The 18929-nt window shown below is 23.7% G+C and overlaps 9 pseudogenes; 1 reads left to right on the top strand and 8 right to left on the bottom strand.

Annotated features, from left to right (window-relative positions):
- Nucleotides 1-274: 274 nt before the first annotated feature.
- On the bottom strand, nucleotides 275-928 carry LOC131803222 (cytochrome c oxidase subunit 2-like; annotated as a pseudogene).
- Nucleotides 929-952: 24 nt separating this feature from the next.
- On the bottom strand, nucleotides 953-2248 carry LOC131803221 (cytochrome c oxidase subunit 1-like; annotated as a pseudogene).
- A 531-nt stretch (nucleotides 2249-2779) lies between these two features.
- LOC131803240 (NADH-ubiquinone oxidoreductase chain 2-like) lies at nucleotides 2780-4143 on the bottom strand (annotated as a pseudogene).
- Nucleotides 4144-4382: 239 nt separating this feature from the next.
- On the bottom strand, nucleotides 4383-5051 carry LOC131803220 (cytochrome c oxidase subunit 2-like; annotated as a pseudogene).
- Nucleotides 5052-5087: 36 nt separating this feature from the next.
- Nucleotides 5088-6871, bottom strand: LOC131803219 (cytochrome c oxidase subunit 1-like; annotated as a pseudogene).
- A 16-nt stretch (nucleotides 6872-6887) lies between these two features.
- LOC131803239 (NADH-ubiquinone oxidoreductase chain 2-like) lies at nucleotides 6888-12264 on the bottom strand (annotated as a pseudogene).
- A 1646-nt stretch (nucleotides 12265-13910) lies between these two features.
- LOC131803255 (cytochrome b-like) lies at nucleotides 13911-15152 on the bottom strand (annotated as a pseudogene).
- LOC131803238 (NADH-ubiquinone oxidoreductase chain 6-like) lies at nucleotides 14736-16434 on the bottom strand (annotated as a pseudogene).
- Nucleotides 16435-17569: 1135 nt separating this feature from the next.
- Nucleotides 17570-18428, top strand: LOC131803237 (NADH-ubiquinone oxidoreductase chain 5-like; annotated as a pseudogene).
- Nucleotides 18429-18929: the final 501 nt, after the last annotated feature.

Genomic DNA, 18929 nt, shown 5'->3' with positions numbered 1-18929 from the left:
GAAGGGTCAAAAACAGAGAATAAATTTGTTATCATTTTCAATTTAATGACTTTGTTGAATGAGTTTTATTACTTAAATTTGATTTAGGTATTGAAGGAATATATAAATAGTAATTTATTACATTAAAAATTACAAATGTAATTGAAAAAATAATAAATAAGCTTAATCAACCAATTGGTGCTATTTGAAGGGGTTAAAAAATATTAATAAATTAATAATTTTAGTTTGACAAACTAATGTTATATTTTTAACTAATTTTTTCATTAGAAGTAAGTGCTAATTTACTATAAAATGGTTTAAGAGACCAGTACTTGCTTTCAGTCATCTAATGAAGAATTATTTTTAGAAATTCACTTAATAAAATAATTTACAGGAATACTTTCAATTACAATTGGTATAAAACTATTAGTTTGATTTAGACGACCAGGAGTACCATCAACCTTTACACCTAAAGCAGGAACAGTTCATGAATGAATTATATCAGCAGCAGTTACTAAAATTCGAATTTGAGAATTTATTGGTAAAACTACTCGATTATCTACATCTAATAAACGAAATCCGTCTACTGGTAATTCATTTGTAGGAATTATATAAGAATCAAATTCAACATTATTAAAATCTGAATATTCATAACTTCAGTATCATTGATGACCAATAGCCTTTAAAGTTACTGATGGTTCATTAATTTCATCTAATAAGTATAATAATCGTAAAGAAGGGAAAGCAATGAATAATAAAATAATTGCAGGTAAAATAGTTCAAATAATTTCAATTGTTTGTCCATGTAATAAATAACGATTAACATATTTGTTAAAAAATAATGTATTTGTATTACTAAAATTATTAATGCATGATCATGAAAAAAAATTAATTGTTCTATTAATGGAGAAGAACTATCTTGCAAACCTAAATTTGCTCATGTTGACATTAGTTTCTAATAAAAGTAAAATACTTTATATATGGAGCTTAAATCCATTGCACTAATCTGCCATATTAGAAATTAGTTAGTAAAGGCAATTCATTATATCTGTGTTCAGCAGGTGGAGTATTTTGTAATCATTCAATTGATGAATTTAATTGAATTGGGAAAATTACTTGTCGTTGAGATACTAAACTTTCTCAGAAAATATAGAATAAATATAAAATTCCTAATAATGAAATTGTTGAACCGATTGTTGCAGAATATCGTCGAGGCATTCCAGCTAATCCTTAGAAATGTTGAGGGAAGAATGTTAAATTTACTCCAATAAATATAATAACAAATTGACTTTTTAAAAGCTTATTATTTAGAGTTAATCCAGTAAATAGAGGATATCAATGTACAAATCCTGCTATAATAGCAAATACAGCTCCTATAGAAAGTACATAATGGAAATGAGCAACTACATAATATGTATCATGTAAGATAATATCAACAGATGAGTTAGCTAATACTACTCCTGTTAAACCTCCTACAGTAAATAAGAATACGAATCCTAAAGCTCATAAAATAGCTGGAGAATAAGTTAATTGGGTTCCGTATAATGTAGCTAATCAACTAAAAATCTTAATTCCAGTAGGTACAGCAATAATTATTGTAGCTGAAGTAAAGTAAGCTCGAGTATCAACGTCTATTCCAACTGTAAATATATGATGAGCTCATACAATAAATCCTAAAAGTCCAATTGCTAATATAGCATAAATTATTCCTAAAGAACCAAATGTTTCCTTCTTTCCTGATTCTTGACTAATAATATGAGAAAGTATTCCAAATCCAGGTAAAATTAAAATATAAACTTCTGGATGCCCAAAGAATCAGAATAAGTGTTGATAAGGAATTGGATAACCTCCTCCAGCTGGATCAAAGAATGAAGTATTTAAATTTCGATCAGTTAATAGTATAGTAATAGCTCCAGCAAGAACAGGAAGAGATAATAATAATAATAATAATGCAGTAATTACAACTGATCATACAAATAAAGGTATTCGATCAAATGTAATTCCTGTTGATCATATGTTAATTACAGTTGTAATAAAATTTACTGCTCCTAAAATTGAAGAAATTCCTGCTAAGTGAAGAGAGAAAATAGCTAAATCAACTGAAGCTCCACCATGAGCAATAATTTATGATAAAGGTGGATAAACAGTTCAACCTGTTCCAGCTCCCTTTTCTACTATACTTCTTACTAATAATAGAGTTAATGCAGGAGGTAATAATCAAAAACTTATATTATTCATTCGAGGGAATATCTGGAGCTCCTAATATTAAAGGAACTAATCAATTTCCAAACCCTCCAATTATAATAGGTATTACTATAAAGAAAATTATAATAAAAGCATGAGCTGTTACAATAACATTATAAATTTGATCATCTCCAATTAGAGCATCAGGGTGTCCTAATTCAGCTCGAATCAAAATTCTTAATGATGTTCCTACTATACCAGATCATGCTCCAAAGATAAAATATAAAGTACCAATATCTTTATGATTAGTAGAAAATAACCATTGTTGCGATTAAATGGCTGAAGTTTAGGCAATAGATTGTAAATTTATTTATGAGAATTTTTCTCTTTAATCAATTAGCTTTATAGTCAATAATGACATTAGACTGCAATTCTAAAGGAGTAATAAATTTACTAAGGCTTAAAAGATTATTCTTATATTGATAGCTTTGAAGGCTATTAGTTTATTTAACTTAAAGCCTTAAAAAAAGAAATATAAGGAAGAAGTTAAAAATAACCCAAAAGTTGAAATATAAGAAAAAGTTAATAAAAGCTTTATATTTGAAGATAATGTTATTCAACTATTTTCATAATAGTTTAATATAAAAGCACTATAACATAATGGGATATAAAAATATAAAGTAATTAATGTTATTATTACTATAAAAGTTAATAAAAATAATTGATTATTTATAGTTAAAGATTGAATTACAAATATTTTTGGTAAGAATCCTAAAAATGGGGGTAATCCTCCTAATGAAAGAAGATTAAAAAATAAGAAAAATTTAATTCTTTTTTCATGAAAAAATAAAGAAAATAATTGATTAATATAAGAAATTTTAAACATATTAAATATTAACACTATTGAAAATGTTAAAAATGTATAAAATAAAAAATATACTAATCAAATATTTCTATTATATATTGCAGCTAGTATTCATCCTAAATGATTAATTGAAGAATAAGCTATTAATTTACGTAAAGAAGTTTGATTTAAACCTCCTAATGCACCAATTAAACTTGATAAAATAATTATGATAATATTTAATGGCTTAAAAATTACATAAGAAATTAATATTAACGGAGCAATTTTTTGTCAAGTTATTAAAATTAATGCATTAATTCATGACAATCCTTCTATTACATTAGGAAATTAAAAATGGAAAGGAGCAGAACCTCTCTTTAATAATAAAGAAGAAAGAATAATTATTTCTATTAAATTTGCATTATTTTTACCAGTATTAAGTAAAAATAAAATTACTGCAAATAAAAATACAGAAGAAGCTAGTGCTTGAGTTAAAAAGTACTTTAAAGATGCTTCTGTAGGTATTAATTTATTGTCTCTTATTAGGGGGATAAAAACTAACAAATTAATTTCTAAACCTATTCAGGCTCCTATTCAAGAGTTTGCTGAAATTGCAATTAAAGATCCTATTATTAAAATAGTTAAGAATATAATTTTTGATGAATTATTAGCTTAATTAGCTTATCTTTTTAATAACCCTTATATATATATATATATATATATATATATATATATATATATATATATATATATATATATATATATATATATATATATATATATATATATATATATGCATAAATTAATTATCTAAATTAATTTTTTACATATTTTTAAAAAAAATAAAAATTATTATTTATTTATTTTATAAATATATTTCTCTATATAAAATTACATATTAATACAAATCTTATATCATAATAATAGGGAAGTATAATTATATAGGACCAAGTAAAGTCTTAAATTCCTTATGAAGAGTTAATAAAATATTATTTAAAAAAATGTGATATCGAGATGGTATATAGTCAGTATATTGAAGGAATTATTAAAATTACTAAAAAAGTTCTTAATCAATTTAATGAAAGATTAAAAATACTTGATGAAGGGTCAAAAACAGAGAATAAATTTGTTATCATTTTCAATTTAATGACTTTGTTGAATGAGTTTTATTACTTAAATTTGATTTAGGTATTGAAGGAATATATAAATAGTAATTTATTACATTAAAAATTACAAATGTAATTGAAAAAATAATAAATAAGCTTAATCAACCAATTGGTGCTATTTGAAGGGGTTAAAAAATATTAATAAATTAATAATTTTAGTTTGACAAACTAATGTTATATTTTTAACTAATTTTTTCATTAGAAGTAAGTGCTAATTTACTATAAAATGGTTTAAGAGACCAGTACTTGCTTTCAGTCATCTAATGAAGAATTATTTTTAGAAATTCACTTAATAAAATAATTTACAGGAATACTTTCAATTACAATTGGTATAAAACTATTAGTTTGATTTAGACGACCAGGAGTACCATCAACCTTTACACCTAAAGCAGGAACAGTTCATGAATGAATTATATCAGCAGCAGTTACTAAAATTCGAATTTGAGAATTTATTGGTAAAACTACTCGATTATCTACATCTAATAAACGAAATCCGTCTACTGGTAATTCATTTGTAGGAATTATATAAGAATCAAATTCAACATTATTAAAATCTGAATATTCATAACTTCAGTATCATTGATGACCAATAGCCTTTAAAGTTACTGATGGTTCATTAATTTCATCTAATAAGTATAATAATCGTAAAGAAGGGAAAGCAATGAATAATAAAATAATTGCAGGTAAAATAGTTCAAATAATTTCAATTGTTTGTCCATGTAATAAATAACGATTAACATATTTGTTAAAAAATAATGTATTTGTATTACTAAAATTATTAATGCATGATCATGAAAAAAAATTAATTGTTCTATTAATGGAGAAGAACTATCTTGCAAACCTAAATTTGCTCATGTTGACATTAGTTTCTAATAAAAGTAAAATACTTTATATATGGAGCTTAAATCCATTGCACTAATCTGCCATATTAGAAATTAGTTAGTAAAGGCAATTCATTATATCTGTGTTCAGCAGGTGGAGTATTTTGTAATCATTCAATTGATGAATTTAATTGAATTGGGAAAATTACTTGTCGTTGAGATACTAAACTTTCTCAGAAAATATAGAATAAATATAAAATTCCTAATAATGAAATTGTTGAACCGATTGTTGCAGAATATCGTCGAGGCATTCCAGCTAATCCTTAGAAATGTTGAGGGAAGAATGTTAAATTTACTCCAATAAATATAATAACAAATTGACTTTTTAAAAGCTTATTATTTAGAGTTAATCCAGTAAATAGAGGATATCAATGTACAAATCCTGCTATAATAGCAAATACAGCTCCTATAGAAAGTACATAATGGAAATGAGCAACTACATAATATGTATCATGTAAGATAATATCAACAGATGAGTTAGCTAATACTACTCCTGTTAAACCTCCTACAGTAAATAAGAATACGAATCCTAAAGCTCATAAAATAGCTGGAGAATAAGTTAATTGGGTTCCGTATAATGTAGCTAATCAACTAAAAATCTTAATTCCAGTAGGTACAGCAATAATTATTGTAGCTGAAGTAAAGTAAGCTCGAGTATCAACGTCTATTCCAACTGTAAATATATGATGAGCTCATACAATAAATCCTAAAAGTCCAATTGCTAATATAGCATAAATTATTCCTAAAGAACCAAATGTTTCCTTCTTTCCTGATTCTTGACTAATAATATGAGAAAGTATTCCAAATCCAGGTAAAATTAAAATATAAACTTCTGGATGCCCAAAGAATCAGAATAAGTGTTGATAAGGAATTGGATAACCTCCTCCAGCTGGATCAAAGAATGAAGTATTTAAATTTCGATCAGTTAATAGTATAGTAATAGCTCCAGCAAGAACAGGAAGAGATAATAATAATAATAATAATGCAGTAATTACAACTGATCATACAAATAAAGGTATTCGATCAAATGTAATTCCTGTTGATCATATGTTAATTACAGTTGTAATAAAATTTACTGCTCCTAAAATTGAAGAAATTCCTGCTAAGTGAAGAGAGAAAATAGCTAAATCAACTGAAGCTCCACCATGAGCAATAATTGATGATAAAGGTGGATAAACAGTTCAACCTGTTCCAGCTCCCTTTTCTACTATACTTCTTACTAATAATAGAGTTAATGCAGGAGGTAATAATCAAAAACTTATATTATTCATTCGAGGGAATATCTGGAGCTCCTAATATTAAAGGAACTAATCAATTTCCAAACCCTCCAATTATAATAGGTATTACTATAAAGAAAATTATAATAAAAGCATGAGCTGTTACAATAACATTATAAATTTGATCATCTCCAATTAGAGCATCAGGGTGTCCTAATTCAGCTCGAATCAAAATTCTTAATGATGTTCCTACTATACCAGATCATGCTCCAAAGATAAAATATAAAGTACCAATATCTTTATGATTAGTAGAAAATAACCATTGTTGCGATTAAATGGCTGAAGTTTAGGCAATAGATTGTAAATTTATTTATGAGAATTTTTCTCTTTAATCAATTAGCTTTATAGTCAATAATGACATTAGACTGCAATTCTAAAGGAGTAATAAATTTACTAAGGCTTAAAAGATTATTCTTATATTGATAGCTTTGAAGGCTATTAGTTTATTTAACTTAAAGCCTTAAAAAAAGAAATATAAGGAAGAAGTTAAAAATAACCCAAAAGTTGAAATATAAGAAAAAGTTAATAAAAGCTTTATATTTGAAGATAATGTTATTCAACTATTTTCATAATAGTTTAATATAAAAGCACTATAACATAATCGGATATAAAAATATAAAGTAATTAATGTTATTATTACTATAAAAGTTAATAAAAATAATTGATTATTTATAGTTAAAGATTGAATTACAAATATTTTTGGTAAGAATCCTAAAAATGGGGGTAATCCTCCTAATGAAAGAAGATTAAAAAATAAGAAAAATTTAATTCTTTTTTCATGAAAAAATAAAGAAAATAATTGATTAATATAAGAAATTTTAAACATATTAAATATTAACACTATTGAAAATGTTAAAAATGTATAAAATAAAAAATATACTAATCAAATATTTCTATTATATATTGCAGCTAGTATTCATCCTAAATGATTAATTGAAGAATAAGCTATTAATTTACGTAAAGAAGTTTGATTTAAACCTCCTAATGCACCAATTAAACTTGATAAAATAATTCTGATAATATTTAATGGCTTAAAAATTACATAAGAAATTAATATTAACGGAGCAATTTTTTGTCAAGTTATTAAAATTAATGCATTAATTCATGATAATCCTTCTATTACATTAGGAAATTAAAAATGGAAAGGAGCAGAACCTCTCTTTAATAATAAAGAAGAAAGAATAATTATTTCTATTAAATTTGCATTATTTTTACCAGTATTAAGTAAAAATAAAATTACTGCAAATAAAAATACAGAAGAAGCTAGTGCTTGAGTTAAAAAGTACTTTAAAGATGCTTCTGTAGGTATTAATTTATTGTCTCTTATTAGGGGGATAAAAACTAACAAATTAATTTCTAAACCTATTCAGGCTCCTATTCAAGAGTTTGCTGAAATTGCAATTAAAGATCCTATTATTAAAATAGTTAAGAATATAATTTTTGATGAATTATTAGCTTAATTAGCTTATCTTTTTAATAACCCTTATATATATATATATATATATATATATATATATATATATATATATATATATATGCATAAATTAATTATCTAAATTAATTTTTTACATATTTTAAAAAAAAAATAAAAATTATTATTTATTTATTTTATAAATATATTTCTCTATATAAAATTACATATTAATACAAATCTTATATCATAATAATAGGGAAGTATAATTATATAAATTATATAATAATATATATTTTGTTTATGTAATTACTTATTAATATATAAATTATTTATATAATGTATACTATATATTAGACATTAGATAACCATTAATAGATAAATATCTGAATAATCTAGATTAATCGTACTATTATGCTTAATTGAATGGTTGTGAAATTTTTTTTTTGATTTGGATTAATATTCATCTATTAATTAATTATATATTTATTAATATATATATAGATACCTAGATTAATATCTATCTATTAATCAATTAAATATTTATATATATATAGATGTATAACGAATATAGTATATAGACTAAATTTCAGATTTTGTAATGGTCAATATAAAAATAGAGACCTATTATTGTACAAATGATATATTATTAACATATAATAAATCAATTATAAAAAATAATTACATTAAAAAATATTTATAACTTTAAAAAAATTAAAAAAAAAAAAAAATTCGAGATTTTTTTAAAAAAAAAATTTAAAAATCTAAAAATTTAATTTTGATTTATTTTTATAAAAAAATTTTTTTTAAAATCTAAAAATTTAATTTTTTATTTTTATAAAATATAATTAAATTTATATTTATAAATTATTTGTTTACTATATTTAATTATTTATTAAACTATTATATTTAAATTTTTTTTTATTTTTTTTATAAAAAATTATTAAAATATAATTATATTAATGGATATAATTGTTTTTTTTTATGTTAAAAATAACATTTATTTTATATTATTAATATTTTATAAAATTATATAGGGGTATATTATGTAAAATATTAATGATAAATAAATTTATTAAGATTTATTATTTAATAAAATTATAAATATGATAATAAAATTATAAATATGATTAATTAATTGAGTCAAAATTTGCGTGAGTAATTACCAATTTTATATTATTTAATAATATTTATTATTAATAATTCTAATTTTTATGTTTTAATTTAAATTTTTAAATTTTAAATAATTTTAAAAATTTTTATAAATTAAGTTTAAAGTTTTATTTTAGCTTAAAAATTTATTATTAGTTTAATTTATATGTAAATTTTTGTATTTATTTTTATTTATTTTAATAATAAATAAAATAATTTATATTCGCAGTAATTAGTATTATTAATTAGAGAAATCTAGAAATAGTAATATTAAAGAGTATTGGCTAAATTTGTGCCAGCAGCCGCGGTTATACGAATAATGCAAATAAATTTTTTCAGTAAAAATTAAATTGTTTAATTAAAAATAAAATATAATTTATTAGGTGAAATTTTTAAATTATAAATTGTTTTTTAAATAATTAATTGAAGCTTAAAAATTTTAATAATAAACTAGGATTAGATACCCTATTATTTAAAATGTAAAAGGAATTACTTAGGTAGTAGTAGTTATGTTCTTGAAACTTAAAAAATTTGGCGGTATTTTAGTCTATTCAGAGGAACCTGTTCTGTAATCTATAATCCACGATGGACTTTACTTAAATTTGTTTAGTTTATATACCGTCGTTATTAGAATATTTTATAAGAATTTTAATTTTCAAAATTTTTTTAAAGAAAATATATCAGATCAAGGTGTAGCTTATATTTAAGTAGAAATGGGTTACAATAAATTTATTTAAACGAATATAAATTTGAAATGTTTATTAAAGGTGGATTTGATAGTAAAATTATAAAGATTAATAATTTGATTTTAGCTCTAAAATATGTACACATCGCCCGTCACTCTTATTACTACGATAAGATAAGTCGTAACATAGTAGATATACTGGAAAGTGTATCTAGAATGCAATTTAAAGCTTATTCAGTAAAGCATTTCATTTACATTGAAAAGACTTTTGTGCAAATCAATATAAATTGATTAAATTTTATTTATTAATTTTTATTGTTTTTCATCTATTTTATTAAAAATAATTATAAAGTGATTATGTTTTAGTATTTTATAAAGAAAAATAAATTTAATTATAGTGAATTAGTATTGTGAAAGAAAATTGAAATAATTTGAAAAATTATTATTTTAAAAGAAAATTTAATTTGTGTATTTTATTTTGTGTATCAGGGTTTATAAAATAAAAATTAAATATTTAATTTTCTCGATTTTAAAAGAGTTAATATAATATGAAAGTTAATGTCGCAAAATTATTTTTAATAATATATTAGAAATGAAATGTTATTCGTTTTTAAAGGTGTCTAGTTCCTTAAGAAATAAATTTAATTTAGAAATTTTATATTATTTAGTTAGTTAAATTAATTAAATAATTATTTAATTTTAATATTTTATGGGATAAGCTGTAAAATAAATTATTAAAAATATTTAAATAATATAATAAATATAGATTTAGAAATAGTTATTATTAGCAAAAGTGTTATAATTTATTTTATAAATGTTAATTATTTATTTAAATTTTAATTTTTTATTAAAGTATTCATTTTAATTTTAAACAAGTAAAAAAGCAGTAAGTTCGACCGGGCCGAACTTGGAATACCCTCCACCATTTGGATCGAATTAGAAAATTTTCAAAAAATAAAATCCAATAAAAATTCTTTTAAAATCTTTAAAATATCTAATATAGGAAGGTGCCGATATATGGGGGGATATACGATATTGTGGACCTTTAAAGACAAATCTATGTCTGCGTGTAAAGTACTCACAAGGAACTCCGTGTGTGGATTTTCAGACAATACGATTGGAAAATGTGGCTAAAATCATCAAAATACCGAATATCGCGGGGTACCGTTATATGGGAGCTATACGTTATCGTTAACCTATATAGAGAATTCTCTGTCGGTGGGTAAAGTGCTCACAAAGAACCCCTTGTGACCATTCCGTTGAAAAATATGGCTAAAACATCAAAATACCGAATATCGGGGGTACCGTTATATGAGGGCTATACAATATCGTGGATCTATATAGACAATTCTCTGCCGAGGTATAAAGTACCCACAACGAACTCCTTGTGTGGATTTTCAGACAATTCCGTTGATAAATGTGGGTAAAATCATCAAAATACCAAATATCGGGGGTACCGTTATATGGGGGCTATACGATATTGTGGATCTATATAGATAATACTCTTCTGAGGCATAAAGTACCCGCAAGGAACTCCTTGTGTGGATTTTCAGACAATTCCGTTGAAAAATGTGGGTAAAATCATCAAAATACCGAATATCGGGGGGTACCGTTATATGGGGGCTATACGATATTGTGGACCTATATAGATAATTCTCTGCCGAGGTATAAATTACCCACAAGGAACTCCTTGTGTGGATTTTCAGACAATTCCGTTGAAAAATGTGGGTAAAATCATCAAAATACCGAATATCGGGGGGTACCGTTATATGGGGGCTATACGATATTGTGGACCTATATAGATAATTCTCTGCGGAGTTATAAAGTGCCCACAATTAACTGTTTGTGTGGATTTTCAGACAATTCCGTTGAAAAATGTGGGTAAAATCATCAAAATCCCAACTATCGGGGGTATTGTTATATGGGGGCTATACGATATTGTGGACCTATACAGATAATTCTCTGCCGAGGTATAAAGTACCCACAAGGAACTCCTTGTGTGGATTTTCAGACAATTCCGTTCAAAAATGTGGGTAAAATCTTCCAAATACCGAATATCGGGGGGTACCGTTATATGGGGGCTATACGAGGTATAAAGTACCTACAAGGAACTCCTTGTGTGGATTTTCAGACAATTCCGTTGAAAAATGTGGGTAAAATCATTAAAATACCGAATATCGGGGGGTACCGTTACATGTGGGCTACACGATATCGTGGACCGATATAGCCCATCTTCGAACTTGACCTGCCTGCAGACAAAAGAGAGATCTGTGCAAAATTTTAGCTTCCTATCTTAATTCGTTTAGACTGTAGCGTCATTACAGCAGACGGACAGACGGACGGACAGGGCTAAATCGTCTTAGAATTTTACGCTGGTCAAGAATATATATACTTTGTTGGGTCTAAAATGATTATTTCGATGAGTTACAAACGGAATGACGAACTTAATATACCCTCCATACCTTTTTTGGTGGATGGTATAAAAAGAAGTAATAATGATAAAATTAGTATATATTTATGTATAAATAAGTTTATATGAAAAGTTTTTATAAAGAACTCGACAAAATTAATGTTCGCCTGTTTAACAAAAACATGTCTTTTTGAATTATTTGAAAAGTCTAACCTGCCCACTGAATTATTTTAAATGGCCGCAGTATCCTAACTGTGCAAAGGTAGCATAATCATTAGTCTTTTAATTGAAGGCTGGTATGAATGTTTGGACGAGATATTAACTGTTTCATAAAAATTTATAATAGAATTTTATTTTTTAGTCAAAAAGCTAAAATAAATTTAAAAGACGAGAAGACCCTATAAATCTTAATATTTAGATAATTACAATTTTGTGGATTTTTTTTTGTTGTGATTGTTGATAATATTTTATTGGGGTGATATTAAAATTTAAAAAACTTTTAATTAATTAAATCATTAATTTATGAATAATTGATCGGTTATTAACGATTAAAAATTTAAGTTACTTTAGGGATAACAGCGTAATTTTTTTGGAGAGTTCATATCGATAAAAAAGATTGCGACCTCGATGTTGGATTAAGAGATATATTTTGGTGTAGCTGCTAAAATGTTAAGTCTGTTCGACTTTTAAATTCTTACATGATCTGAGTTCAAACCGGTGTAAGCCAGGTTGGTTTCTATCTTTAAAAAATTAATATATTTCAGTACGAAAGGACCTAATATTTGATAAATTATTATTTTTATAATTGAATATAATTAATTTACTATTTTGGCAGATTAGTGCAATAAATTTAGAATTTATATATGTAATTTATATTACAAATAGTACATGTTTTATTTAGAAAATTTATTATTTATTATTGGTAGTTTATCATTAGTAATTTGTGTTTTAGTAAGAGTTGCATTTTTGACACTTTTAGAACGAAAGGTATTAGGTTATATTCAAATTCGTAAGGGACCTAATAAGGTAGGAATTATAGGAATTCCTCAACCTTTTTGTGATGCAATTAAATTATTTACTAAGGAACAAACTTATCCTTTATTATCAAATTACATTTCTTATTATTTTTCTCCTATTTTTTCATTATTTTCATCTCTATTGGTATGAATATGTATACCTTTATTTATTAAATTATTTTCTTTTAATTTAGGTTTATTATTTTTTTATGTTGTACAAGTTTAGGAGTATATACTGTAATAATTGCTGGTTGATCTTCAAATTCTAATTATGCTTTATAAGGAGGTTTGCGAGCTGTTGCTCAAACTATTTCTTATGAAGTAAGATTAGCTTTAGTATTATTAAGTTTTATTTTTTTAATTGGGGGTTATAATATATTAATATTTTATAAGTATCAATTATTTATTTGATTTTTATTTTTAATGCTTCCAATAGCATTAGTTTGACTTAGAATTTTATTAGCTGAAACAAATCGTACACCTTTTGATTTTGCTGAAGGTGAGTCGGAATTAGTTTCTGGATTTAATATTGAATATAGAAGAGGAGGATTTGCATTAATTTTTTTAGCTGAATATGCAAGTATTTTATTTATAATATATTATTTTTTTGTGTAATATTTTTAGGATGTGATGTGTTTTCTTTTTCATTTTATTTAAAGTTAACATTTGTTTCTTTTATATTTATTTGAGTTCGTGGAACTTTACCTCGATTCCGTTATGATAAATTAACATATTTAGCTTGAAAAAGATTTTTACCTTTTTCGTTAAATTTTTTATTATTTTTTGTAGGATTTAAGATTTTCTTATTATATTTATTATAGTGAATTTTATTTAGTAAAAGTTAATAGAAAATTAAATTTCTATCTTATGTTTTCAAAACATATACTTATTTCAAGCTCATTAACTAATTTAGTAAATTATCTCATCACTTTGTTACTAAAGGATTAAATAAGAAATAAGAGAAATAAACTACTGTTAAAATTTGACCAACTAAAACATAAGGAGCTTCAACTGGTCGAGCACCAATGCATGTTAATAAAATAACTGTAACTACTCTTGTTCAGAATATAATTTTATTAATTGGATAAAATTGGATTCCTCGGAACTTTCTTAAGTGATAGAAAGGTAGAATTCCTAAAATTGCAATTGATAGAACTAATGCAATTACTCCACCTAACTTATTTGGAATAGATCGAAGAATAGCATAAGCAAATAAAAAGTATCATTCAGGTTGAATATGAACAGGTGTAACTAAAGGATTAGCAGGGATAAAATTATCTGGGTCTCCTAATAAGTATGGGTTAATTAATACTAATAAAATTAAAATTATTGTTATAATAATAAATCCAACGATATCATTATAAGTAAAATAAGGATGGAAAGGAATTTTATCAATATTAGAATTTAAACCAATAGGATTATTTGAACCTGTTTCATGTAAAAATAATAAATGAATTATTGTTATTGCTAATACAATAAAAGGTAAAATAAAGTGGAAAGTGAAAAATCGAGTTAAAGTTGCATTGTCTACAGCAAATCCTCCTCAAACTCATTGTACTAAATCAATTCCTATATAAGGAATAGCTGATAATAAATTAGTAATAACTGTTGCCCCTCAGAAAGATATTTGTCCTCAAGGAAGAACATATCCTATAAAAGCTGTTCCTATAACTAGGAATGAAATAATTACTCCTACTAGTCAAGTTGGTGTATATAAATATGATCCGTAATATATTCCTCGTCCTACATGTAGATAAATGCAAATAAAGAAAAATGATGCACCATTAGCATGTAAAGTTCGTAATAATCAACCATAATTAACGTCTCGACAAATATGATTTACTCTATTAAATGCTAAATTAATATCTGCTGTATAATGTATAGCAAGAAATAATCCAGTTAAAATTTGAATAATTAAGCATAAACTTAATAATGATCCGAAATTTCATCATGATGAAATATTACTTGGAGCAGGTAGGTCTACTAGTGCATTATTTGCAATACTTAAAATTGGATGTTTAAGTCGTAAAGGTTTGTTCATTAGTTAATTAAATATGGGTCGTAAAGGTCCCTTAAATAAATTAGTAATTTTTACTACTGCAATTAATGTAATTAATAAATAATTTATTAATAGAATTGTTAATAAATTAGTTGGATAATTATATAATTTGTTTAAAGAAAGAGAATTTTCTGTTATGTATGAATTTAAATTAGAAATTGATTGAATTTCTATATTAGAATAATTTAATAGAATTCTTTTGTCAATAAAATATAATGAAATAATTATAATAAAAAAAATAGAAACTGATGAAATTAAAATTTTTGAAGAAAATGTAAATATTTCATTTGAAGCTAAAGAAGTTACATAAATGAATAGAACTAGTATTCCTCCTAAAAATACTAAAAATAAAATATAAGAAAATCAAAATGTTTTAGTTATTAATCCTGAAATTATTGAAACTAAAATAGTTTGAATAAGTAGGGTTAATCCTATAGCTAATGGATGTTTAATATTTATAATAATAAAATTAAAAATGAATAGAAGAGTTATTAAAATTCATTGTATAATATCAAGAAATAGTTTAATTAAAATATTAATTTTGGGGATTAATGATAAAGAAATTTCTTTTTTCTTGAAGTTTTAAAAGAGTAACTCTTATTTTTGGTTTACAAGACCAATGTTTTTATTAAACTATTAAAACTAATGTTAATAATTTTAAATTGATGTTTACCTAAAATTTTATTTATTATAGGAGTATTTACTTTTGTTTCTAATCGAAAGCATTTATTATCTATATTATTAAGATTAGAATATATTGTCTTAAGATTATTTCTTTTATTATTTGTATATTTAAATATATATAATTATGAAAATTTTTTTAGAATAATATTTTTAACTTTTAGAGTATATGAAGGTGCTTTAGGTCTTTCAATTTTCGTTTCAATAATTCGTACACATGGAAATGATTATTTTCAAAGATTTAATGTATTACAATGTTAAAAATTATTTTTATAGTTTTATTTTTATTTCCTTTATGTTTTATTAAAAATTCATATTGAATGGTTCAAAGTTTTTTATTTCTTTTATTTTTATTTTAATAAATATATATTCAAATTATTTTATATCAATTTCTTATATATTTGGTTCAAATATAATTTCTTATGGATTAATTTTATTAAGATTGTGAATTGTTTATTTAATATTAATAGCAAGAGAATCAGTCTTCAAATATAATAATTATGTAAATTTATTTTTATTTAATATTATTTTATTATTATTAATATTAGTATTAACTTTTAGAAGTATAAGTTTATTTATATTTTATTTATTGTTTGAAAGTAGTTTAATTCCTACTTTATTTTTAATTTTAGGTTGAGGTTATCAACCTGAACGGTTACAAGCGGGAGCATATTTATTATTTTATACATTGTTAGTTTCTTTACCAATATTAATTGGTATTTTTTATTTATATAAGGTAACAAATACTATAAATTTTTATTTATTAAATAATTATATATTTAATTATGAAATTTTATATTTTTCTTTAGTTATAGCATTTTCAGTAAAAATACCAATATTTTTAGTTCATTTGTGATTACCAAAGGCTCATGTTGAAGCTCCAGTTTCTGGTTCAATAATTTTAGCCGGAATTATATTACAGTTAGGGGGTTATGGTTTATTACGAGTATTTCCTTTTTTACAGTTATTAGGGCTTAAATTTAATTTTATTTGAATTAGAATTAGATTAGTTGGAGGAGTATTAGTAAGTTTAACATGTTTATGTCAAACTGATTTAAAGGTTTTAATTGCTTATTCTTCAGTTGCTCATATAGGAATTGTTTTAGCTGGGTTAATAACTATAACATATATAGGAATATGTGGTTCTTATACTTTAATAATTGCTCATGGATTGTGTTCTTCTGGATTATTTTGTTTAGCAAATATTTCTTATGAACGATTAGGAAGACGAAGTTTATTAATTAATAAGGGTTTATTAAATTTTATACCTTCAAATGCTTTATGATGATTTTTATTATGTTCTGCCAATATAGCAGCTCCTCCTACTTTAAATTTATTAGGAGAAATTTCATTAATTAAAAGAATTGTTAGTTGATCTTGATTAACAATATGAATGTTATCTTTATTGTCTTTTTTTAGAGCTGCTTATACATTATATTTACATGCTTATAGACAACATGGAAAGTTATTTTCTGGAGTTTATTCTTTTAGAGGAGGAAAGATTCGAGAATATTTATTATTATTTTTACATTGATTTCCTTTAAATTTATTAATTTTAAAGGGGGATATATGTATGTTATGATTATAATTATTTAAATAGTTTAATAAAAATATTGATAAGATAAAAATCTTTTTAAATCGTGAAATATTTATCAATTTGTTCAATTAGATTCATTAGTTTCTTTTTTTAGACATTTGTCATTTACTATAGGATTAATTTTTATTATAAATGATTTTACAATTTTTATTGAATGAGAAGTTGTTTCTATAAATTCTTTAATAATTGTAATAACAATTTTATTAGATTGAAAAAGATTAATTTTTATGTCTTTTGTATTAATAATTTCTTCTTTAGTTATTTATTATAGAAAGGAATATATAGAAAGAGATTATAAGATTAATCGATTCATTATATTAGTATTAATATTTGTAACTTCAATACTATTATTAATTATTAGTCCAAATTTAATTAGAATTTTATTGGGTTGAGATGGATTAGGATTAGTTTCTTATTGTTTAGTAATTTATTTTCAAAATATTAAGTCATATAATGCTGGTATATTAACTGCTTTATCAAATCGAATTGGAGATGTAGCTTTATTATTAGCAATTGCTTGAATATGCAATCTGATAGAGAAATGTTAATTGTTGGAATATTAGTAATATTAGCTGCAATAACAAAAAGTGCACAGATTCCATTTTCTTCTTGGTTACCAGCTGCAATAGCAGCTCCTACCCCAGTGTCTGCTTTAGTTCATTCTTCAACTTTAGTAACAGCTGGAGTTTATGTATTAATTCGATTTAATATTGTATTAAGAACAAGTTGAATGGGTAATTTAATTTAATTATCAGGTTTAACAATATTTATAGCTCGATTAGGTGCTAATTATTAAAGAAGATTATTGCTTTATCTACTTTAAGACAATTAGGTTTAATAATAAGAATTTTATCTATAGGTTATTATAAATTATATGTGCAGGAGCAATTATTCATAATATAAATAATAATCAAGATATTCGTTTAATGGGAAGTTTAAGATTAATAATACCATTAACTTCTTCTTGTTTTAATGTTGCAAATTTAGCATTGTGGTATACCATTTTTAGCAGGATTTTATTCAAAGGATTTAATTTTGGAAATAGTATCATTTTCTTATATTAATTTATTTTCTTTTTTTCTATATTTTTTTCAACAGGTTTAACAGTATGTTATTCATTTCGATTTGAATTTTTACAAAAATTACAGCAATTTTTCGTTATATATATATATATATTTTTTTTCAATTTTAACTAGTAACGAGTGGAAATACAAATTTTTAATGTATGGACGAAAAATTGTGCTAGGTTAGCACAAATCAGCACAACTTTTAGTTTTTCGATATCTTGTTTCTAAATATGCGATTTGGATTTCTACGATTTTAACGAGTAACGAGTAGAGATACAAATTTCCAATGTATGGACGAAAAATTGTGCTAAGTGAGCACAACTCAGCACAATTTACCGCATCTCGATATTTGAATTTTTACAAAAATTACAGCAATTTTTCTTTATATATGTATTTTTTCCAATTTTAACTAGTAACGAGTAGAAATACAAATTTTCAATGTATGGACGAAAAATTGTGCTAGGTTAGCACAACTTTTAGTTTTTCGATATCTTGTTTCTAAATATGCGATTTTGATTTT

This window comes from Musca domestica, unplaced genomic scaffold (genome assembly GCF_030504385.1).
Source record: "Musca domestica strain aabys unplaced genomic scaffold, Musca_domestica.polishedcontigs.V.1.1 28, whole genome shotgun sequence".
Taxonomy (NCBI): domain Eukaryota; kingdom Metazoa; phylum Arthropoda; class Insecta; order Diptera; family Muscidae; genus Musca; species Musca domestica.
The sequence above is the reverse complement of the archived record's forward strand: the minus strand, read 5'-3'. Positions and strand labels throughout refer to the sequence as shown.